At 33.2% G+C, this 26,024-nt stretch overlaps 1 long non-coding RNA gene across 5 annotated transcripts; it reads right to left on the reverse strand.

Moving 5' to 3' along the window:
* Position 1: 1 nt before the first annotated feature.
* Positions 2–25,776, reverse strand: LOC112557723. Of its 5 annotated transcripts, none has more exons than XR_003097992.1 (3): positions 25,629–25,776; positions 23,525–24,685; positions 2–22,699 (listed from the first exon to the last, which is right to left on the reverse strand). It is a non-coding gene; the product is annotated as an uncharacterized LOC112557723 (long non-coding RNA). The 5 variants fall into 5 exon arrangements; XR_003097993.1 differs by having other exon boundaries at positions 2–21,773; positions 21,988–24,685; XR_003097994.1 differs by having other exon boundaries at positions 2–21,114; positions 21,557–24,685.
* Positions 25,777–26,024: the final 248 nt, after the last annotated feature.

Here is a 26,024-nt window from a genome sequence, read left to right on the forward strand (position 1 = left end):
TAAAGAGTTTAGCAAGTTGCTATCTCTGTTATTGTTGTTACGTTGTTTATCAGCATGCAGAGTACAGAGCAATCCATGTGCATCATTTTCTTCCACAAACCAAGGCTTCTTTCATAATTTTGCCTTCATGTTGCTGTTTTCACAATTATAGATGTAATTTTTAATTAGTATTGTTATGCAATGGCCTGATAGATCTCTAAACAGTGTTATCTGTGCATCTTTACCCTAATATGCGCATAATGCAGAAATAAAAAGATGTATGTGAATATTATCTCAGTTAAGGAGAAGACAAATGGGATTAATATTGTTATGCATGATTTCACTTAAATAGCTTGCATAAAAACAATGAAACTAGTGTGGATGAGAGAAGAAGCATACTAGTAAGATGAAGAAGAGTTAATAAGGTACATATACATATACATGGGATATTTTATGATTGTAAAATCTTGTGCTTTAGAGATTTAAATTTGTTTTCACCATCCCAGAAAGACTGATAATGAACATTGCCAGAATAGTTCAATTCCATATCAAATATTTATAATTTTCTTCCTTTGCATATTTCTCCCAATTTCATATCTTTTTAGCACAACAATTAACTCGCTCTGCATTCCTTACCCATTTCTAACTAGTTCTTTTCATTTCAATTTTTATGTCTCAAATCCATTTTTGTCACTTTGAAGTGACTATAACTCTCATATACCATTTACCTGACTTCTCCCATTTCAGTCACCTTGTGTAAACATAATATACCATATATACTACACACACAAAATGTGTCTTCCTGTAATACATTTTTTAATACTAAAACAAAGTTGGCTAATTTTGCTCATACTTTCTTGCTTTTGGCAGAGAAAATCTTTTGGCACTGAAAAGCATCAGCATGTTAAATAAAATACGACAATGTGACCTTTTTTTTTTTTTATAAGGTTCAATCATTTTTACTACACTGAAAGACACAATAAAATCTACAGATTTTAGGTATCCATGTAAGAATTGTAAGTATAGTTCTATCAAGTCATTTGAGTGTCTGGTGGAAGGTATAGTTTTCAATGCAAGCATGGCTTTGAATTCTGTACCATTAAGGTATTTTTTGTGCTCATTGTTACATGTTTAAATGACCAATATGATTTTTTATGTATTTTGAACCCATTGATGTTCAAATTATCTTTAATTTTAACTGAGGTTATTATATTAAAGTTTCTAACCATTGTAATTAACCCTCTTACCACCATATAAAAATATAACATTACAATGACAGGTTTATAACTGAAGACAGTTAAGATAACAGTGAGTGAAGTTTGTTTTTATTATTACTGCTCTGGGATAAAACTTGAACTTTGCAATAAAAGTAATAAAAAACACCATTCCAGTGCTTCCCGACAAAGCCACGATCGTGGCCCATCGTGCTAATGGTTAATTTTTTCTCTTAATTTTGCCTAATGAGAATATCACTAAACCAGTAGCTAATATGAAATTTTTATGGCTACATCTTTATCTGTATGGGTTTTAGGAATTAAGAAAATTATAATTTCCATCTGTTTAGTCCTTTGGGTTTGTTGGGTTTTTTTTTTGTGTAGAAGAAGAGGGCTAGCTCACTCTCTATGCTGCAAGAGTTAAAACATACAATGTTTCTAGGTTCGAATTATTACAAATGCTAAAATAAAAATTGTGTTAAGGTAAAGATTTATTAAAATTACTACTTCTCATGTCAGACCTATTTAGTGCATTCATCATCTTAATCCACCATTTCTTTTGGTAAATTTTAAACATCCGAACATGCAGACTACCAAATATTTTTCTTGGAACAAAACTAAAATAAAACTCAGAAGTCAATGGCTAAAGCCTATGGTCATGATGGCTCCTTCTAAGAAGCATGTATGCACACACAATTGTGTGTATTTTAAATACAGATGACTTATACTATTTTCATTTCTAATTAGCAACGGATATCACGCATTATTGCTTTCAAATTGCTGTGTCATGAACATCACAAGCAACATTTTTCACACATAAATTTTACCATATTTACATTATCCCCAAAATATGAAATTTGAGATAATAAACACTTTTATCCATACCATGTTCACCATTTCCTATTAACCATCACACTGCTGCATTAAGAATTCAAACTTATAATTTTGAATCACATTTTAACTTTTGTTCATTTTACCATAAAATCATGACAAAGCCATCATTCACTTGTGCATCATTTGTCTTAGTTGATAGCCTTATGGCTGCTTCACATTTATGCTTTTCCCCCATCTTTTTCCTTAAATTTGTCAATTTGGTCAGTTTTTTGCACTTGACCCATTGGTATTTTTTACTATTTCTTGTATGTTTATCCATCATATATACACTTGTGCATAGATTGCCTTTATACTATTGGTCACATCACATCTATGCTTTTTCACATATTTTTCTTTAACTTACCAATTTTTTTCTCATTTCTGAACTCGTTTGCAATGATTTTCATAATTTTCTGTCCATCTTTCTATAATTTCATCTTCACTTTTGTAACCATGCTTAGCTCGAGGCTTCTTTTTGATCCGCCAATAATTAACATGATTCTTTAACTTCTCAACATTATTACCAATGTCCCTTTGCATAATTTACATACAAATTATAATCTTAGTTGTTTCACTCTGCATTAGATGGGACCCTTTGTTCAGTTTACTGTAAAACTTATTTCTTTCCGGTTTGCTTTGCATTTTCACTTTTCTCCCCATTCACTTTTTCCTCATTTTGCCAATTTTTATGTGCTTCAACAAATCTAAGGACTTCTTGCACATTTGCTTCATGTCAATTCTTGAGCATCATCATCCAATGATGTTTGATTGGTCAACATCAAATTTTTATGTGCTTCAACAAATCTTAGGACTTCTTGCACATTTGCTTCATGTCAATTCTTGAGCATCATCATCCAATGATGTTTGATTGGTCAACATCAAATTTTTATGTGCTTCAACAAATCTTAGGACTTCTTGCACATTTGCTTCATGTCAATTCTTGAGCATCATCATCCAATGATGTTTGATTGGTCAACATCAAATTCCATGTCTGCTTTTGGGTCTTTCAGCAGATTCACTTTAAATCTTGACCCTTAATCTACTATTATTTTTTAAGATTCCTTTGTTCGGTTTCCACAAAAATACACTTTCAATTTGAGTTTCATTGATCATCAGTATGCTCTCAATTTCATTAGCACTTTCTTAGCTCAACACTCCAACAGTCGTAAAAGATACATGTGTATTGTAGACCTTGCACAACTTCTTAGATTAATGTATGAAGCCTCAATCTTCACAAGATCTTTGTTTTTATTCATACATGATGGTTTTCGTGATAAATTTCACCTCAAATTTGCAGATTTGTCACGTGTTCATGTAATCTTTGCATTTAATCCTTTACAAGGTTATTGCACAACAGACTGGTTTGCAGTCTCTGACAAGACCATTATCAATCTTTCAGTAAGATTTCCATCATGTCGCATTTTTTGTTGCATTTTAAGTCACATTCTTTCCAATATTACATTTCACTTGTAGCACTTTTTCATTTTATCTTAACTTTTTCAGCCATCTTCAGACTGCAATGCTTCATATTTCATCACTTGCAACCTTTTATAACCTTACATTTTAACTTGGTACAACTGTCAAACACGTTAGATCCATCATTCTGATCGAGGCGTTTCTGAAGGCGTAGCAATCTCTTGGAACAAATCCTAGTCACCTTTACACTGTTATGACATTTCTCCTCCCTCTTTTTATGCCAGTTTCAACCACAAGCCACTTCTGCATTAGGAATGTTATTTTGTGCGCAAAGTGTAGAAATACAACATTTTGTATACCTCACATTCAGTTTTTACTTTCTTAGTAGGCTACTTGCACTATTTCTCTAACCTTCTCTTCCTCTACATCTCAGCCAAACTACTCCACTGTCTGATGGTCGTCTGCTCTCCATCCCTGTCACCATAATAACCAAATCTTTAGTTACTGTGCTGCAAAATGGTGGGATTTTTCTCTTAAATATCAGCCATCTACCCACTATCAAATCCTTTAAATGTGCACTAAAGAACCATATTCACAAGCATTACTCCTTAAATCCATCAACAAAGTTGTAAATAGTTTTGATGATTGAAGTCAACCTCTTCTCTGCAGATTGATGACACTATCCATCCTTATTGTTTGTTCCTGGATTTCTCATTGCATCTTTCACAACTGTTTTTCATTACTTATCTGCATAGTTCTTTCTCTGTGCTGACCTTTTTGTCTACCTACAGTTATCCATAAATGCAATGAAGTCATCAAGTAAGAATATTATAAATGTGCAAGTTTGTTCTGTTGACCATTTACCTACTTAAGTCAAAATAAGTTTATAAATTGCATTTCCCTATGTAAAGGTGAGCTTATTGTTCTACCTATACATAAATAAATCAGGGGCGGAAGAATGGGTACATTGTGGTACAAAATTTTCTAGTTTATGTTACTTTCATATAAATTAACATTCAGATAATTAATGCACTATAATTAATCAATCTAATAATTAAGTGATTAACCAAATGCATATTCTCGAGTGAAAGTAAAGAATGCACTTGAAATAATATGTGAAATAATAACTAAGTTAAATGGGTAAGAATTACTTGTCACTAATTCAATAAACATTGAGTACAATGAGTAATAATTATTCTTCACTTACATTAATAGTTACTAAGTATGTTACTTTGAACAAAATATTATATAGTCTTAGTCTGAATAAAGAATACACTTGAAATAACAATGTAGGCATTATGTTAAATGATAAACAGCAAGTTAAATGGGTAATATTTACTTGTCACTAATTCAATGATTAATGGTGTTACTTCTATATAGTTTAGGATTTCACAAAATATTCTTAAGTTCGAGTAAAGAGTACAGTCTAAATAACAATGTCAGTAGTACATTAAATAATTAACATTAAGTGCAATGAGTAATAATTATTTGTCACTTATATTAACAGTCACTAAATATGTTATTTTTAACAACTTATATTTTAGTCAGAGTAAAGAATACACTTGAAATAACAATGTAGGCATTATGTTCATCAGTATTACTTGTCACACCTTCAATGATTGACGGTGATATTTACTAAAAATACTTCTATATAGTTTAGGATTTCACAAAATATTCTCAAGTGCGAGCAAAGAGTACACTCTGAATAACAATGTCGGTACTACAGTAAATAATTAACATTGATTATATGTCACTTATTGCAGGCAATATGTTAAATAGTTAACAGTAAGTTAAATGGGTAAAATTTACTTGTCACTATTTCTAGGATTAAGGGCGATATTTACTAAAAATGTTATTTCTATATAGTTTATGATTTCACAAAATATTCTTAAGTGCAAGCACAGTAAGTTAAATGCACAAAACATTCTTAAGTGCGAGTAAAGAGTACACTCTAAATAACAATGTCAGTAATACAGTAATTAATTGAGTGCAACAAGTAATAATTATTTCTCACTAAATATGCTACTTTTGACAAAATATTATAGTCGTGGTCGGAGTAAAGAATACACTTGCAATAACAATGTAGTCATTATGTTGAATGGTTAGTCTTGGTATTGAGTGCAATGAGTAATAATTATTCATCACTTATTGCAGGCATTATGTTAAATAGTTAACAGTAAGTTAAATGGGTAATATTTACTTGTCACTAATTCAAGGATTAAGGGCGATATTTACTAAAAATGTTACTTCTATAAATATATATAGTAAAGATTTCACAAAATATTCCTGAGTGCACGTAAGGAGTACACTCTACAAAACAATGTCAGTACTACATTAGCTAATTAACACTGAAAGCAATGAGTAATAATTATACGTCACTTATTGCAGGCATTATGTTAAATAGTTAACAGTAAGTTAAATGGGTAATATTTACTTGTCACTAATTCAAGGATTAAGGGCGATATTTACTAAAAATGTTACTTCTATATAGTTTATGATTTCGCAAAATATTCTTAAGTGCGAGTAAAGAGTACAGTCTAAATAACAATGTCAGTAGTACATTAAATAATTAACATTAAGTGCAATGAGTAATAATTATTCGTCACTTATATTAACAGTCACTAAATATGTTATTTTTAACAACTTATATTTTAGTCAGAGTAAAGAATACACTTGAAATAACAATGTAGGCATTATGTTCATCAGTATTACTTGTCACACCTTCAATGATTGACGGTGATATTTACTAAAAATACTTCTATATAGTTTAGGATTTCACAAAATATTCTTAACTGCGAGCAAAGAGTACACTCTGAATAACAATGTCGGTACTACAGTAAATAATTAACATTGAGTGCAATGAGTAATAATTATATGTCACTTATTGCAGGCATTATGTTAAATCGTTAACAGTAAGTTCAATGGGTAATATTTACTTGTCACTAATTCAAGGATTAAGGGTGATATTTATTAAAAATGTTACTTCTATATAGTTTAGGATTTCACAAAATATTCTTAAGTGCGAGTAAAGAGTACACACTCTAAATTACAGTCAGTTATACATTAAATAATTAACACAGAATGCAATGAGTAATAATTATTTGTCACTTATATTAATAGTCACTAAATATGTTATTTTTAACAACATATTATCAGTCAGAGTAAAGAATACACTTGAAATAACAATGTAGTCATTATGTTAATGAGTATTACTTGTCACTCCTTCAATGATTGATGCTGATATTTACTAAAACTGTTACTTCTCTATATAGTTTAGGATTTCACAAAATATTCTTAAGTGCAATAAAGAGTACACTCTGAGTAACAATGTCGGTACTACAGTAAATACTTAACATTAAGTGCAACAAGTAACAATTATTTTTTACTAAATATGTTACTTTTAACAAAATATCAAAGTCTTGGTCAGAGTAAAGAATGCACTTGCAATAGCAATGTAGTCATTATGTTAAATGATTAGTTTTGGTTGGAGTAAAGAATACACTTGCAATAACAATGTAGTCATTATGTTAAATAATTAAGGGTAAGTTAAATGGGTAACAAATACTTTTCACTAATTCAATGATTAACGGTGACATTTACTAAATATATATTTCTTCTATATAATTTACGATTTCACAAAATATTCCTAAGTGCACGTAAGGAGTACACTCTACAAAACAATGTCAGTACTACATTAGCTAATTAACATTGAAAGCAATGAGTAATAATTATACGTCACTTATTGCAGGCATTATGTTAAATGTTAACAGTAAGTTAAATGGGTAATATTTACTTGTCACTAATTCAAGGATTAAGGGCGATATTTATTAAAAATGTTACTTCTATATAGATTAGGATTTCACAAAATATTCTTAAGGGCGAGTAAAGAGTACACACTCTAAATTACAGTCAGTAATACATTAAATAATTAACACAGAATGCAATGAGTAATAATTATTTGTCACTTATATTAATAGTCACTAAATATGTTATTTTTAACAACATATTATCAGTCAGAGTAAAGAATACGCTTGAAATAACAATGTAGGCATTATGTTAATGAGTATTACTTGTCACTCCTTCAATGATTGACGTTGATATTTACTAAAACTGTTACTTCTCTATATAGTTTAGGATTTCACAAAATATTCTTAACTGCGAGCAAAGAGTACACTCTGAATAACAATGTCGGTACTACAGTAAATACTTAACATTAAGTGCAACAAGTAACAATTATTTTTTACTAAATATGTTACTTTTAACAAAATATCAAAGTCTTGGTCAGAGTAAAGAATACACTTGCAATAGCAATGTAGTCATTATATTAAATGATTAGTTTTGGTTGGAGTAAAGAATACACTTGTAATAACAATGTAGTCATTATGTTAAATGATTAACTGGAAGTTAAATGGGTAACACATACTTTTCACTAATTCAAAGATTAACGGTGACATTTACTAAAAATATATTTCTTCTATATAATTTACGATTTTACGATTTCACAAAATATTCCTAAGTGCACGTAACGAGTACACTCTACAAAACAATGTCAGTACAACATTAGCTAATTAACATTGAAAGCAATGAGTAATAATTATACGTCACTTATTGCAGGCATTATGTTAAATAGTTAACAGTAAGTTAAATGGGTAATATTTACTTGTCACTAATTCAAGGATTAAGGGCGATATTTACTAAAAATGTTACTTCTATATAGTTTAGGATTTCACAAAATATTCTTAAGTGCGAGTAAAGAGTACACACTCTAAATTACAGACAGTAATACATTAAATAATTAACAACGAATGCAATAAGTAATAATTATTTGTCACTTATAGTAACAGCCACTAAATATGTTATTTTTAACAACATATATTCTTAGTCAGAGTAAAGAATACACTTGAAATATCAATGTAGGCATTATGTTAATGAGTATTACTTGTCCCTCCTTCAATGACCGACGGTGATATCTACTAAAAATGTTATTTCTATATAATTTAGGATTTCACAAATATTCTTAAGTGCGAGTAAAGACTACACTCTAAATAACAATGTCAGTAATACGGTAAATAATTGAGTGCAACAAGTAATAATTATTTCTCACTAAATATGCTACTTTTGACAAAATATTATAGTCTTTGTCAGAGTAAAGAATTCACTTGCAATAACAAATGTAGTCATTATCTTAAATGATTAGTCTTGGTATTGAGTGCAATGACTAATAATTATTCATCCCTTATTGCAGGCATTATGTTAAATAGTTAACAGTAAGTTAAATGGGTAATATTTACTTGTCACTAATTCAAGGATTAAGGGCGATATTTACTAAAAATGTTACTTCTATATAGTTTAGGATTTCACAAAATATTCTTAAGTGCGAGTAAAGAGTACACGCTCTAAATTAGAGTCAGTAATACATTAAATAATTAACACCGAATGCAATAAGTAATAATTATTTGTCACTTATATTAATAGTCACTAAATATGTTACATTCTTAGTGATAATAAAGAATACACTTGAAATAACAATGTAGGCATTATGTTAAATGATAAACAGCAAGTTAAATGCACAAAATATTCTTAAGTGCGAGTAAAGAGTACATTCTAAATAAAAATGTCAGTAAAACATTAAATAATTAACATTGAGTGCAACAAGAAATAATTATTCCTGACTTATATTAATAGTCACTAAATATGATACTTTTAACAAAATATTACATTCTTAGTCGGAGTAAAGAATGCACTTGAGTAAAATGATTAGCTGTAAGTTAAATGAGTAATATTTACTTGTCACTATTTCAAGGATTAAGGGTGATATTTACTAAAAATGTTATTTCTAAATAGATGATTTCACAAAATATTCTTAAGTGCGAGTACAGTAAATTAAATGCACAAAATATTCTTACGTGTGAGTAAAGAGTACACTCTAAATAACAATGTCAGTAATACGGTAAATAATTGAGAACAATGAGTAATAATTCATCACTAAATATGTTACTTTTAACAAAAATTTTACTTTCTTATTGGGAGTATCATGCATCAGGTTGTACATAACGCCTCAACCAGAGTCTGCCACTGATGTTGATTGGCTGTACTCCGCTCCAGGTGACCCAGAGCAATTATTACTAAAGTCATAAAATTGTAGTACTGAAGTCATAAATTTGTAACTTGTAAATGTGACTCGATGCTTTGCTTATCCTGTCATGCACACAGAACTATTTTTTGCTTTAGTTCTATTCACATATTTATTGAGTCAAAAGTGGAAACTTTTTAAGAGATGAGGTTGTTTTACTCAATTCTACTAACGTAATCCAACATTAACCCACTGAGCAATTATGATAAAACTCAACTCAGCCTACATGAACATCACCATTACACATTCATACCTGCCACATGGATTATGTGATGGATCATCGCAAATTAATTTGAAATATCCCAATTATTTCATGATAATGCCATGTTTAATTGACCAGGGTTAAATATTTAGAAGGCATAAAACACCACAGCATCATACTACAGTTAACAGGAATAGAGTATAATTTTGAGAAAAGATGATGTTTTAATAAGATGAAATTTCACGATTAAATTCACAAAGAGCTCTTGATTAAAGTTTGTAAATTTATAATGAAGAAGCAACATATAAAGCTGGCCATGATTAGAACAATCACCACGAATAATCGTAAGCAATTACGATGTGTTATGTGCATGACTGGTGAATGTTTTATAACTGTGCAAAAATCGACCTTTTCTTCAACCTTTATCAAACTTGGTAGGAATATTCTGCTTCAGTCATTGTCTAATTGGCTGGTATGCTGCCCCACCTTTTTTTTTTAATATAAAAGATGTTAGCAGTGATTGCAAATGAAGCAATACTATGTCAAAACATATTATGTTTGCTATGCGTAATACAGGCACCTACATTTGAGATGATGCCTACAACAGAGAAAGAGGTTTAGAGAAAGTCAGGAGCTATTCTCACTCGCCCCTTTACTTAGCTTCCCATGCCCATTGCTATAAGTACTGTCAACCTGTTAGCTTAGAAAAGAAAAATAAAGAGTACAAGCGTTTGATTACCCTCTGCTAAAGTGACATAACATCAGTAAGCATAACTCAATAGATCAATAACAGCTGTAAGAATCAGAATCAAAAAGGGCAAGGCCTTGTACCCTGATAAAAATCAGTCAACATTTGTTCTTATTTACCTCGATAGTCGGATTTATCTTAAATGACAATACCACTAAATAAATGTTTCACAATCCAAGCTTTATCATTTACTTCTACCCCAGCCTCACGAATAAATCCAGCTAACACGTATTTATCTCATTATTCGATAATCGAACAAATTTTCTAACACTACCATATTAACATACACTTAAACCAATCTTTACATCAAATCTTACCGAAGAGTAAAGAAACAGTTAAAATACCCGCACTTCTGTTACTGATTTAAAATTTCAGACAGCTTTATTAGAATCTCATGACAGAAAGAACTATTAAAAGTCTAACATTCACTCTCCTTTGTAACAGTAATCACATATTACATTTTGGCTTAGCACTGCTTAAATGTTTTAAAATCTTAGTTTAATAAATCTTTTAATTCTTTCTATATGAGCAAAGTTACCTTACCAATTGGTTTAAATCTCAACAGTTCAGCACAAGACACCACAGTACAAACCTTATCTTTGACTCTTAACACAAATATCGCCATAAATTTTCATTTAGTATCATCTGCACTAAAACAATTTTAGTTTAGTTAACCATTTTTTATTTTCTGGCAACAACTCAATATATACCAAATGCAAAATCCAAGCACTCTCCCATTCAACTAATTATGTCCTTGGTTGGGAAGTTAAATGCTACTTCATGTAGACCTAAGTTCAGCATTCATTCACCAGTCAACAAAGCAAAATTTTTACTGAAATCTCAAACTCTAAAATTATTATTTAACTTGTTTAATATGTTGCAGATGCTCTACACTTGTATACAACAAAAAGAACTCATCAATACAACTTCCAACTGTGTAATAGTAATACTTCAAAATAGCATAGGTTTTATCCATTCATAATTCCAGGTTACATGGTAGCTATTACCTAAGAATTTTCTGTTTTTTCAACTAAATTTTTGTGAATTATTGGTCACTCTTTTTTCTACATTGTTTCACCTTTTTTTTAAAAGACATTATCTTCTCTCTCTCACCAATTCATATTTTACCTACTTCCACTTAGTCTCACATACACTTTGTAATTAAAAATATTAATAACATTATCTACATTTTTTTGGATTCACAAAGTACACATCATTCCTAAATATTAGGTTCAACTTTGCAAAAAATGTCTTCAAAAAAAGAGGGGAGGGTATTGTATATGCTTTTGGGAAGAATATTTAATAACACTGACACAGCAGACATCATTAGCAATAACAGACATCATTAACAACCATACAAATTTATAAAATCTAGGTTATTGCTACCTTTCTGAACAACCAAAAAAAAAAAAAACTCCCAACTGGTCAGCATCATAAAATATTAACTTTTGTCTATTATGCCTAATACTGTACAAAACACGAAATAACAGACCATTCCAATTTTCACCATTACAAACTATATAACTTTATAAGATCGTGTTAGTAAAAAAAAGTATTCAGGTAAAAGGAAATACCTTTTCTCTTCCTTCCATACTCCTTAAAAAAAAACTTGGCCGAGATGCTATACTAAGTTTATTAGAAAAGAAAAAATATAAGTGTCAAGCATATATTAATATTAATCTAACGCTAACAAAATGTACTCTTAAATTGATGATACTGTAAGATGTTTTAGATCAATGAAGGTTTGAATTTCAGGCAGAAAGCATTATCTCCACAAACTAGGTGAGCATTTCAATATGCATTAAGTGCAACCATGCATACATAGAAAAGCAGGTAACTGAATGTAGCAAAATATATTAACAAAGTTATAGAATCAAATCTGTAGCATGCATGTGAAGCCTAGCACAGTCATGTCAAATGCCTTTATTTTCACTACAGAACATCCAGGAGAAATGACAATCTTAAAAACAAAGATTTATTATAGTAACCATTTAACCATCTTATTTACTGGCAATACACATTGTTCTATGCCCTTTTCTTAAGACAAGCTCACAAGGTAACTTACCAAAATTATTATTCAATGACAGCTATTGTCAAAGAATATGCATCTCAGGTAAACATGAGCTTTTATGGCAAATGATGCATGCATGATACATAAGTACTAGACTTCTAAGCAAGAATGCAGAAATTTAAGTTAAAAACTTCCTATGAAACAAGGTAACTACAGCTTAATACCTACATACATAATTGAAAACATTGTAAGAATTGTAGAATCTAATGTCAATAAGACAAAATATCAGTGCCACTGCTGGAAATTATCACCATCTGCTTTTATGGTTATAGCATTTATATTTTCACCGATGTAATTCATAGTCTTTATTCATGCTCAGACCTTTATCATGATTAGTATGTTCTCATATATATTAGTGATATCTTTTTGTTTTGTGTGAATGTAAAATCCTGCAATATACCAAAAGCTATTTTATGAACAATTCAAAAATGGTCTCATTTCTTGTATATATTTGAGTTTACCTTTCTACTGAAAACAGATATTTCTTGCTTACAAGTTACAGAGAGGCAGTGGAACTCAAGTCACTGAGCTTTGAATGCTACATATCACTAAAGAATAAGGTCTCAGGTAAATATTTTTTGTTATTTCTTATTTTCCCAGCACTTTCTAATGTCTCCCAAGTCCTTGTCTTTAGGGACAATGGGATTTTTTCCCCATACAATATTAGGTTTAACATTAGGACATTTTCTATTTAATGGTTAGTTTATTCCTTGTTACTCCTTGAGGACCCCTGTAGGACCCGGGGTATGCTTGCCTAGCGAGCATTACAAGAATAGGGTCCCTGCCATCCAGCCAGGCATGTGTTAAGAGGCAACTAAGGTGGACACCTCACCTACAGGTAAAATAGGTTGTAGTAGGGCTAACAACCCCACCAAGTTAAAAAAAAAAAAAGCCCATTACTGAAACTAAAACCAAAGAACTCATCATGGATGGCAAAGGTAATGAAGCACTCCTTGAGGAAGATAGGGCCGCACTATTTAATAGTATCTACTATTGATCTGTTAACAAGGAGTTAGTAGTGATCAATTTTTGGCAAACCGATGATTAACTTCTAGGTCCAAGCTGAATCTTTTCTGGTGTACATTTTTTTTCATCTAAAAGTATCTTCTTTTGACCATTAATTCTTAAGCACATTGTGAAAGAAGCCAATAAATCTTGGGGTAAAAAGGTACTATTGAGCATGAGTACCATGTGAGTTTGCTGTACCTTACAAAAAGTTTGTCAGTGATTGCTACACACCTTATACTGATAATGCAAATAAAAAAATAAAAAAACCAAACAAACACAAGATAAAACATAAAATTAAGCTTTCAATAGTGAGAATATGGTCACACTGAAGTATCTATTAAAATCTATTACAGAATCTGTTTCCTATAAGCACACTGGCTTTAAGTTCATGCTAGTGTTTCTAACCCACTAATGCAAAAGCAATCTGTAAAGACATTGGATGCAGTGTTCTACCACTCCTTAAGTCCTACTGAAACTGTGCACACATAACCATTCAACATAGACAACTGGTATTTCAATTTGAATTAGTAACAAAAGCACCCTGCATGACTGCCCACATGCTCAAAGCCCAACAGTTAAAATCCCATCAATAACCATATACTGGCAATTGTATTGTACATCTAAATGTTATTGGATTTTCTCTATCAAACAAAAGCTTTTTAAAACTTTTACTATTAGATTATTTCATGGGTTAAACTCCACCCTATCAAGATAAGAAAAAAAGTGCATGGTAAGTACCCAAATGGTCGTAGCCCAAAACGATCTTTTAAAGTACTATCAATAAAAACCTATGCTGGAAATTACATTGTACGTATCTCCACTCTTAATAAGAAAGGGGGGTAAAAAAGCACTCAACATATTTTGTCATTTTGACAAATGACCAGCATTAGCATTTTTTTTTTTCTACTTCACTAAGCAAAATCTTACAACTCAGTCTCACTACCTGAGTACTATATAACTTTACTTTTTGTCAAATGTGGCAGCTCAGGCAGATCATACAAATTGCAATATTTTTATCACTGTTTTTTTCAACTTCATTAGTTGTGATTGAAATACTTTTTTATGTAATAATTATGATTTCTTCTTACATCTTCAGATAAGATTGAAAGAAAATAAAAACAGATCTATGTAAGCATAAGGATGTTTTCAAAGGTTTCCATATCACCACAAATGCACAATTTAATTATTCCAACATCTTTTACACTATTAAATATTAATAAAATACCTCTGTGTAGTCATACAAATATGGCAAATGGTCATTTCTGCCATCTCTGCCTTTTTCTGAAGTGTTAGGGTGTCTTCCGTTTTTTCCAGAGCTTGGATGATCATGCAGCGCTCAATGCTAATAACATTTTTTTTGCTGCTTCGAAGAAAACTTTCGTCAGACTTCTTGTTAAAAGACTTCGTTATCGTCAGATTATTTCCTTTCCATCTTGTGCAAAACTTGGTGCCTGTTCCATGAGTGCATTTATCAAAATTTCTCCACATTGTCTAATACCTCCAAACACAGGTTGTTTTTTCAAAAATCTGCACCAACTTTATGTGTAGATCATATTTTTCTTCACATTTTGTCAGAGGCTTTCATTGACAGTAAATATTAACTTTCCTCAGCGATTTCAGCACATACCATGAAAAAGGACTGGTTCAACCATGATGGCAACTGTTTTTTCAACTGTCAAATGTAGCTTTTGATAAAATTTTTTGCCATATGTCATAGTTAACTTTTTACAGGTCAGTATTGGCTGTTTCGGTTTAAAGTTATACCATCAACAGAGGCTTTAAGAAAGTGAGACAACAGCAAGCACCGTACATGCAAAATCATGCGTTTTTCATTAAGCCTACTATTATGTAGAAAATGTATCATTAAATTCTTTTTTCAGCAAACTTTATTTTATACGCTCATAACTGTTAACTACCAGTGTCCAAAATTTTATGCAAAACCACCCAAAGTAGTTACACAGTTCCATTTATATATGTTAATAGTTTTTAACCCACTATTACTTTTTTCAACTAGCTAACATATTACCTATCTAATAAAAATATTTTGAAAGCTGTACTTATCTAAATGACAGTGTTCTAGATTTCCACCAGAATATTTACAAGGAAGTTTATACATCACAGTACACTTTTAATTACCAGCTTTTTTGACCCCCACTAAAGACAACTTAAGCTTTATTACATACACTTTGTTCTTGCAAGTCTCACTGAAATATGATGTAACAAAAAAAGATACTTTAGTATCAAAGTAAATTATCATAAATAATTTGCAATGCATCAACTTTCCTCAATTTTTCCAAGCAGAAAGAATGCTGTAAGTACCACTCAAATGCTGTTTATTAAGTGTTATTGACGAGTTGCATATCAACATGAATAAATCTTAATAGTTTATTAACATTTTCACTCCGTGAATGTATGGTGACAGCAAAGCTTTAACATTTTTAAGTGCATGGAAAGGGAGTAATAAAGTTGTGAATGCTATATATCATGGCAATTGTCCATGTTATGCCAAATGCAAAGTACTGACTTAACATAAACATAAAAAAAAATAATGATGAGATTTCTTAATTTTTAACCATTTAAATATTTTAACAAACTTTAACCATCTTGTATTGTGATTTCAACCACAAATCTCAGCCAGTGCTTTCTTTCTTAATTGTTTAACTTGCTTCAACCATCTTCTTAAGTTGGGATTTCCAACCACAGATCCCAGCTAGTGCTTAATTTTCAACTAAATTTAATTTTTGAACTACAACCATCTTCTTGTATTGGAATTTTAACCACAAATCCCTGCAAGAGCTTTCTTCATTTTCAACAATATAAATTTCTAACAAGATTCAACCATCTTCTATTGGGATTTCAACCAAGCAATTACATTCTTAATTTTTAACAAGCTTCCACCATCTTCTTGTATTGTGATTTCAACTCAAATCTCAACAAGTGCTTTCTTAACTTGCCTCAACAAGCTTGAATTGCGATTTCAACCAACCAGTGTAAGCTTTTGCCACATGACTTAGTCAACTTAAGACTTCACTTTTTATATAAGCATACTTCAAGTCTTGTAGCATCAACTCCACACTACATTAATAATTTCTTATCCATATTCTATTTGTCATATTTTGGGAAGTTCAATGTCATCTAATTAAACAGTCTGAGTTTTCATAATTCAACATAACATCAACAATGTATTGTTCCTACAATACTCACAATTGACTAATGAACATACAATGCAATAATTAAAATGATAATTTTGCATACCCCGCCAAAAAAAATTCATTTGTACAGGTAGTTATTTCCTTATGGTCTTATGAACAAATTTTATTTTTAACAGACAACTCGGACACAGCAGGGTTAAAAATTCTAAGTTTGTTTTCCTATGTGTATAACACAAAAACAAAGTGTTAATCCCATAATTAAACTTACTTGGCTGTTTGCATTATTAAAAAAATTTTGTTCAGCTCTCTTAACAAAGCAGTTCAAGTTTGTAAATTTATCATATAGATGACAGTAAGTGCATAAATTCTTTAACAATTTTTTTTTTGGTGTAGGAAGTTTTTGTAACTAAAATTCAATAATTGACCAGCAAATTTGGTATCGGTAGTAACAGCAAAAATATTTAACATGGATTTCCACGTAAAATTAGTAAACATTTTGTCTTACTTGTTAACGGCAGATTCCTAGCTATTTATACCTTTTCTCACACCTTTTTTCTTGTTTGCGCAGGAAAGAGTATGTTCTCTCCAACATCTCAGAATAGAGATTAAGTCATATTTCCCACAGGTAGCCATTGTCAAAAGCAAATCGCGTGCTGAGGGATTAAAAAAAGAACATACAGAAAGAGATCTGGAAAGACTGAACTAAGCACAAATAAAGAAGCATAAAAGGATCGGAACAATAATCCAGACTGTATATACATGTGAAAGCAGTTGTGTATGTCATCACGTGCACTTTTTAAATTTTTTTTAAAGAATAACTGATCTTATGGAAAGATTTTGGTAAGGTTTACCCAGCACACATCTGTTCCATTTTTCTACCATGTGCTCTATATAACAAAGTCAAAACAACTGTCAATATGCCAGAATGATTTTGCATAACACACGACATTCATTCAAAATTTGTACGAATGTGAAAACCTTTTAAGTTCAGAGAATCCTGTTTATTGGATACTAGTGCCCTTGAGTTCCCCCAGAAACACAGTTGAAGAAAAGGAATGCCCTTTTCTTATTTCAGCATTGAAACAAAAACACTTTTATTCTTCGAGAATTATGTTTTTAACATGCTTTTTAGCCAGCACCTCAAACTTATCTGTTACGACCAGTCTTAGCAAGGGGACTTGTTTCACAACAGACTATTTTGTTGCAAAGCCATATGTTTAGAACTTCCAATGTAATCTTTTTATCAAAGTTAATGTGTTTTAGCACATGAAATGATCGATGCAGAGTCCTCTAAGGATTTTATAAACTGCCCCTGACAGACTGATGTTAACAGCTATGAATTATGGTCCAAATATGGTCTTAAAAAAACTTTTTACTGAAACAAAACCAAAAGCCAATTTGGGATTGTTTTAAGAATATTAGAATTTAACAGATGTTAAAAACATTTCATGGACAAATGACTAACAAGATTGACAACCACAAGTTGCCATGAAACAAAATTACATCTCCCATTTTACAATAAATGCAGGCTTTAGACTTTTGTTAGAGCATATTATGCTCTCATCTTGTTTGCACAATCTCTGATGTATGATGAGCAACTCTTAATAACCACCGATGCAACTAAAAGGTTTTTTTATTAAAATAAATCACTATGGGTGTACACTGATACAACCAAGCTGTAGTTATAAAGACGTTTGCAATTGTGGTTAAGAATGAGTTAAGAATGTTGAGAAATAATAAGTTTTAAAATTGAAAGATCACACATTAGAATGTTCGCTTCAGCCCATGCATCTTAAAAAAGATAATAGTGATCTATGGTTATCTTCCTTTGACATTACAAACTGCTGGTTAATTCAAATTGCTGTATATTACAGTCATTTCAAGCACAGTGAAAACCTAAAACAATAATATGAAGTAATGAATGACTCCAGTTTAACATAGGCACAACAATACTCTCCACGTAGACAACCCAGAAGTGAACAAAATACAGATTAAAATTTCAGTGTTTTTAGAATACATCTTGAAACAGAAGCCGCTGTTGCATGCACAATAGCCAATATAAGAAAAAACTATTAGTGAAAGACCTAGGGAAAAAAACATCGACAAGCATATCATACCGCCAATATAAGACAACTGCTTCATTAGTGCTGGCACTGCTGGCTTAGCAAGCTATTCCTTACAACTAGAGACGACACACTTTAAATTATTCTGTTAGCTTCTACATAACCTAGGCCTGGGATCAGAAGACAAACTTGAATACAATTATCCACGTTATGGTTCCACTTAGTAATATAACACTCCTTGTAGTTCATCCAACTCCCATTACTGAGGCTATAAGGACGTCACTGAATAAAGACTAAGTGGTGAAGGAAACGGAGCCCTTTTTGCTGTGGGGAGCTGTGGATGGGTGAAGCACATCTCGCCAAAACTGTTGGTTCAGTTGGTCAGGTATTTGATGGCCAGGGACAAACTGTTTTTAACTGTCTTTGGCAACCATATGCATGGTACATTATGGACAACAAAAGCGTTGGTCAATAATACTAAGGCATGGTCATAACAACCGAGAGACTGGTGTAAAGTACAGGCCAGGTGAAGTGGCTGATAGAAGCAACACTGAGAACAGATGCGTGCATGGAAAGCCTGCGGAGGTGTGGGTGCGCATGTTGTCTCATGCCATCACAATCGAAGACCTATTTGTCAAGCTGGAGTTGAGCAAACTTAAAAATGACAGGCCATGGAAAGGTGAAATGCTGCATGCAGAGCAGTGATGAGCATTACAATCTTCTAGGTAAGAGGGCTTGACAGTTGGTTTCCAGGCATTCCTGTCAATAAGGTAGGTTCGTGGATGATGTACAGGAGTTGATTGATGGTACTGGTAGGAGGACAATACTGATGCAAACATGGAAGGCTTGGTCTTGGATTGGTTGTTGGAGTTTTACACCATGCCAGCAACTAAAATCCTAGTGGTCTCGGGGATGAAGGAAGCAAGAAAACCAGAGCAGTTAGAGGAGGGTTACACGGGTTTGTTGAGACCCCAGCTGCAGGTGTTTATCTACTAAAATGCTGCCAAAGAAAAAAGCACGACATGGGGGGAAAGTTATACAGCAACAAGCACATTCAAGCTTGGATTATCTACATTCTTGGAATAACTGCTTTCAAGTAGCAAGATTTAATGTCAAAGCATGTAAGATTTGATGAGAACCACTTGCCATTTTCCAGAGAAGAAAGCTACAGATAGTACAAACAGCATGTGTTTAAGAAAAATTCTAAAAGGTGGTTTCTGGCATCATGGGACTATCTTAATAAAATGTGGGTTATATTGTGCTCTAAAGTTTGACAGTAGTTCTGAAATGCCTGGAAATGTTTTCTCCCATCAAGGTGATTGGTACTAGCAGTCTTATAGACTGAAGTTGATCCTAGTTGACAAATGTGCAATCTTTAGCTGAACAATCGACACTATACCCATACTCATGGGGCACGGAGGTAAGGACCTCTATATTTAAACAGGGTAACACAAGCTGCATCATTACTCCATTGATTACAGCGAAATATTGTATAGTTTGTTAGTTTCCCATCAGATGAGAATTGCTACCTAAAATTACTTTAAACAAATGCAGAAGCATACAAGTTGCAGTGTATTGCAAACTCTTAAGTGATGATCATTAAACAGATGTAAACTAAAAAGAAATAAAGATGACTAATTATACTACAGACTTACTGATAACCAAGCCAGAATTGATGGACAATGTGCGCAGTTAAGGAGAAAAAATGCAGAACCCAGTTTCCATGGATATCTCACGGACGAGAAGACCATTTCCTTGGTAGAACAGCTGCAGTAGCTTACCAAACAGGCGAACCAAAACCATTTTGCACAGCAACACTTGTGGCATGGGACAGTAGCTTATCCATTCAAATACAAAAGGGTTATTGTGGCCCTTACCAAGGCCATGGAGTAAAATTGTTTTTGAATTATTTCCTAATGAACTGAAGAAATATCAGGAATGCTTAGCTCATTTAAAATATCATTTATAATCATTTTTTAAAGTGATACTAAACAGCAGCTTGCCCCAAAGAAATGCAGGTTAAGACAACAGGACTGTCAGAAGTGCTGAGGCTGGGGATGCCATGGAACATCAAGAGGCTCTGAAGTCCACATCAGGATGATTAAAAATTTTTTAAAGTGGTACTGAACGGCAGCTTGCCCCCAAGAAATGCAGGTTAAGACAACAGGACTGTCAGAAGTGCTCAAGCTGGGGATGCCATGGAACATCAAGAGGCTCTGAAGTCCACATCAGGATGATTGTACAGAGAAGAGCTCCTGGGCAATATGAAGAGAATGATTTTAAAAAGCTGGCTACAGCCACAGACCTCCAGGTAATCTTTGTGAAAAATAACTTTGAAACTGCAATGAGCTCAAGAACATTAAAACCTAACAGTAAAGAATGGCAGACAAAAAAAAAAAAAAACCAAACTATTCCACATTAGAAACCAAATTATCTACAAAAGGTGTGTCTTTACTGAGACTGATATTGTCCGATATCAAAGTCTGATTAAATGGTAATTGAAGGTAACTGAACACTATACTTCAGTGCCCTTTCAGTGCACACTTGCTTAAGGAATAAAAAGGAACTGTACATGCTAACTTTATAGTGTACACATATAAACAGGTTAAAAAGCAAAAATATCAGTGGCCTTGAAACTATTTTTTTTTAAACTAGAGAACGACACTTGTTACCAAACAGGTCCACATTAGAACTGACCACTCTAACAAGGCTGGGTCCTTGGGTAGAACACGATAGCATGTACAGAAAATTCAGACCGGCAAAGCTCAAGCCCAGTGCAGATTCAGTTTTTATGGGCCCATGGAGTGTACCTTCAGGTCTAAAATAGCGCTTCCTTATTTTTAAATGTTTTACATCAGCCAGCATGTTGTCCAACACTGGTAACTGACTTGCACATTTTTCCTGTATCAAGATCCTAAAAAAACAAAACAAAAAATGGCAAGCCCAAGCTAAACTGCACATCTTGTTAAAAGGAAAAAAAAAAGCCTAAAAAAATTTTGATGTTAGAAGCTTGAAACTGCTTTGTTGTGATACTAGCCATGTCAGAAGACTAATTCTTTCTGTCAATCACTTATTTGAAGATTTTAATGGAAACTTTTTCCATGAAATGAAATTAAATTACAAATTACCCAGTTGCAGATGATACTCATTCCAGACAGCTATAAGATACCATTGTAGTGGCAACTTCAGGTCAGCTCTGAACATAATTGTGCCCTTCTACATGTTTAGTCCTTAGACAAGGTAAAGATGACCTGTGGTTTTAAGAAAAGACTGAAATTTGGGTCAGGCAAGCCCACAAGCTGCGAAGATTAAGGGGGATGTCCAAAGATGAATGATTTCATGAGCTCATAACAGGTACTCTGTAGACCCAAGACTGGTATCGAACATCCAGGCCTTGCACAAGGACGAGTTGCAGCATGTAGAGCCTAAAAAAGAATTTAGCCCATGCCACTATACACACATGTCATGTACATCAACTTATCAGAGTATGAACTATTAAGCTCTGTAAGGATTAATCAGAAACTAAGTGAAGACATACCAGAAAAGTCTTTATGAATTTCAAAAGACAAAAAAAAATTGTTCTGACATCATGTATCCTTAAGAAAATGAATACCACAGAACGATACTTCTCACACCAAATACAAAATGCACTGGACTGCATCCACTAGACGACTTCAAATTCAGCTCATGATGCTTCAAGCAGGTACGTGCCATTTTAAAGCAGTGCCACTACTACTTCTAGATAATCCAAGTGGAATTAACTGCAACAACGACGGGCTTCAGGTCATCTTAATCTGCCAGCTTGTAATACCCCATTGTGCCAAACACATGATGTGAAGCCTTAAAAATAAAAATAAAAAAAAAGCTATCGCACATGTCCAAGATAGGTATTTTTTCATTAGACAATCTCTTGACTAATCTTAACGGCTTTAGAAAAGATTCTCTAATGATAACGTTTACAACAGCAGAAACCCAGCACACAGGCTGAACAAAGAAAAAAAAAACCCACCACAAGAGCTATCTGACTAGAATGCACACACACACAAAATCCAACACCCAATCTCCTATCTGATGGTGTTGACGAACTAGCCCATACCCAAAAAGCAGGAAAAGACCACTGTTACTGCACTTCAGGTGGAAATCTACTGCTGATGGATAAAGACTTAACAGAAGACCCACCATACTAATTGATATTATCTGCATTTTAGCGGGGAAAAAAATTACTCTCTTACTAATACCAGCCACAATAACTTCAGATATTACTGCACATTACACAATAATCAAAAGTATAAATGAAGACACCCAACATGTATAGACTAAGCCAGAGAACTCCCCCAACCGAAATATCTACAGACAACAATGGTAATAAGTTTTGAAGCCCAACCCCAAAAAATATATTTAAAAAAAAATTGTATCACAGCAATACAGAAAGGTTGAACTCGAGAAAAACTTGGTCACTAGAGTCTAATTTAAAAGCCAACAGACAGTACTGTAAAAATACTTATTCATGCTCATCTTTAAGGTAATTTTTATTGCAAGAAAATTTTTCAAGCATCTGCTCATCTTGATTTAAACTTTTTTCTTGACCTGTGAAATGAACTGGGTGTTATTGGAAATACTTTAACAGATTTGCAAAATCTAACAGTTGCCCATAAGAATACTTACTAATGATAATGATCCCCCTTTACATAGTGTTGTGTGCTTCCATCGCCAATGATGTGCCGATGAAATGCCTTGGGATCTGTACTTGCTTACAGTACTCAGGTATGTATGATGGTGAAGCACGTGCAAAACATCATCTGCAGTGTTTTCTGCATGCAAGTTGAAGGTATATCAACCTTTTGGTGCCTCGCGTGTCTTGACAAGTTTTGCATTTCCAGAAAAATGATACTCCATCCCCATTTGAGTGTGGCATTATGAAAATCCAATTTTTTCCCAAATGGTAGCAAATTGATGCTTTTTACAATTCCACTTCTTAAATGTACGTCCTTGTTGGTTACTGAAGATTTAGGTAACTGTTCTTATGGAGTGCCATGTTGTACAGCATTCAAAAATATTTCAATTTGCCCCAAAGCTGTAGGGATCAATTGCTATGAAGAAAAAAGCATCAACCACAACCTAATATATGCTAAATTCCAAAATTTTCAATTGCTGTTGCATTTTTAGCAATGTTATATAATCATGCAACAACATAAAGCCCAACAGTAAGACATTAAAGACAAAATGTCAGCTGGTTTTTGAACATATTTTACAGCTGATTTGTACATGTAGTAACTCATTAAGCACTTTGCAGATATGTAATGTGAACATTTTATGAAAGCCAAATATGCCACAATGTCAACTGAAACATATTTTAAATTGACCCATCTGCAGCTTTCAGCTCCAAATTTTACACTATAGTTATCAAGCTATATTACTTTTTGTGATGACATTTGATGTGCTTGCACATCAAGCCATTTAACCAGATAAACCTTAATTTTTTTTTTCATTTGCAGACATCACTTGTTATTGTTGAGGTAACAGTGTAGGCCAACCATAGTCTACTTTAATAATGATTACACTTAAGAGTGCAAGTTATATGGAGCCATAGGAAAAAGGATGGTGGCAGCAACAACTGTAAAGACGCGAAGACCACAAGTTGACTACCGACGTGTCACCCAGACAGCCTGGACAATAAGACCTCGGGCATCAGGATCAGTTAAGATGGCCAATGTGCGAGAGCAATCCCCAAAGGCCCCAACAAACCAATGTGCCATGTACTTCATGTCTCCCGCAGCCAGAGGCATTAATTGTCAAGTGCCCTTCCATCCTCTTTTTATTACTTTTCTGTAGACAAGAACCAGCATGCCAGTAATAGACACTTATCAAAGGCACAATTGATACTAAAAGATAATATTTAAAGTGTTACAATATACTGGGCAAGCACATAATACCTAATAGTATATGAAACAAAGGAGTGAATTCTTAATTTGATATCAGGGTACCAGCAGGGTGGGAGTATTTCGCCCATGGGGGAAACAAATTTTGGGAAAGCCATGTTACTTTTATCGCCCCATGGTGGTTTACCATGTTATTATTATGCCTGTTATAACATATATACAACTTCTTTTTTTATAAACGTGCTACAATGCAATTGCGTGTGGAGAAATCATTTGCACAGATTTATTCTTGCTATTGGCAGTTGTTTGTGGTTGAACAGGGTACGATCCCAATGAACTACGGATGACAGGTTTAGCTGTGTATCGCAGAATGGTTCAAGGGCTGCCAAGTTATGGTGCAGCATATTAAATAAGTGACTGCTGGTTCCCCGATGTCAAATTTTTCCATTTCCTCTTTATATCAGATCACATCAATCCAGAAAAGCTAACAATTACTGATTCCAAGTTAGTTTTTTTTTTTTTGCTTGTGACAAGGGAACAAAGGTTAAAATGGCGCCAACTGCCCAACACCAAGTCCTCTGGATAGATTTTTTTTTTAGGGTCTACTTATCAAAATTTCTACAATTATTCAGACTATATTATGTGCAATATTGATAAAAGCGCGATCACGTCATTTTCATGTCCAAAGTAAACGAAAATCTATCATCTGATAACTAAATACAGGCCACCATCCAGCTAAATACATTTCTAGGCTGTGTATCCAGAACTAGTAACACAGGACGTATTCAAAATCGCACGGTTTGTGGGAGCTACACCATCGCGACTACGTTGTAAACGTTAAACGCAGAACAAAGCTCGGCAACGTGTAAGTATTTTCTGAGATCACTTACCTGCTCCGTCTCCAGCCCAACATCGCAGACAAGCCATCCCCGCCAGCGCCGAGAAGCGCTTGCACGGCGGGGATTCTCTCCCAGCTCCTGTTGTCGTCTGTTTTCTGCGTTGTCGTGCCTCCCCTATATATACTCGCGGCTCAGAAACGTCGAGAAGCATGACCTCAGCATTATTTTAGAGTTGCTGGGATCGAGGAAATTTCCATAGGCCGGTTTCAGCCAATCCTAACCAGCAACGGAAGACTAAATTTAGCAACTGATGTCATTTGCGCATGCCCAGCGCTGCTGGGTGGATTTTTCCATCAGTGCGGCCCTGAACACTGTAAACAACGTGTTTACGGGAAGGAGCAGAGGGCACCTCAACCGAGAAAAATCGAGAAGGGAATGTGACCCAGA

Source organism: Pomacea canaliculata, linkage group LG2 (assembly GCF_003073045.1).
Source record: "Pomacea canaliculata isolate SZHN2017 linkage group LG2, ASM307304v1, whole genome shotgun sequence".
Classification (NCBI taxonomy): Eukaryota; Metazoa; Mollusca; class Gastropoda; order Architaenioglossa; family Ampullariidae; genus Pomacea; species Pomacea canaliculata.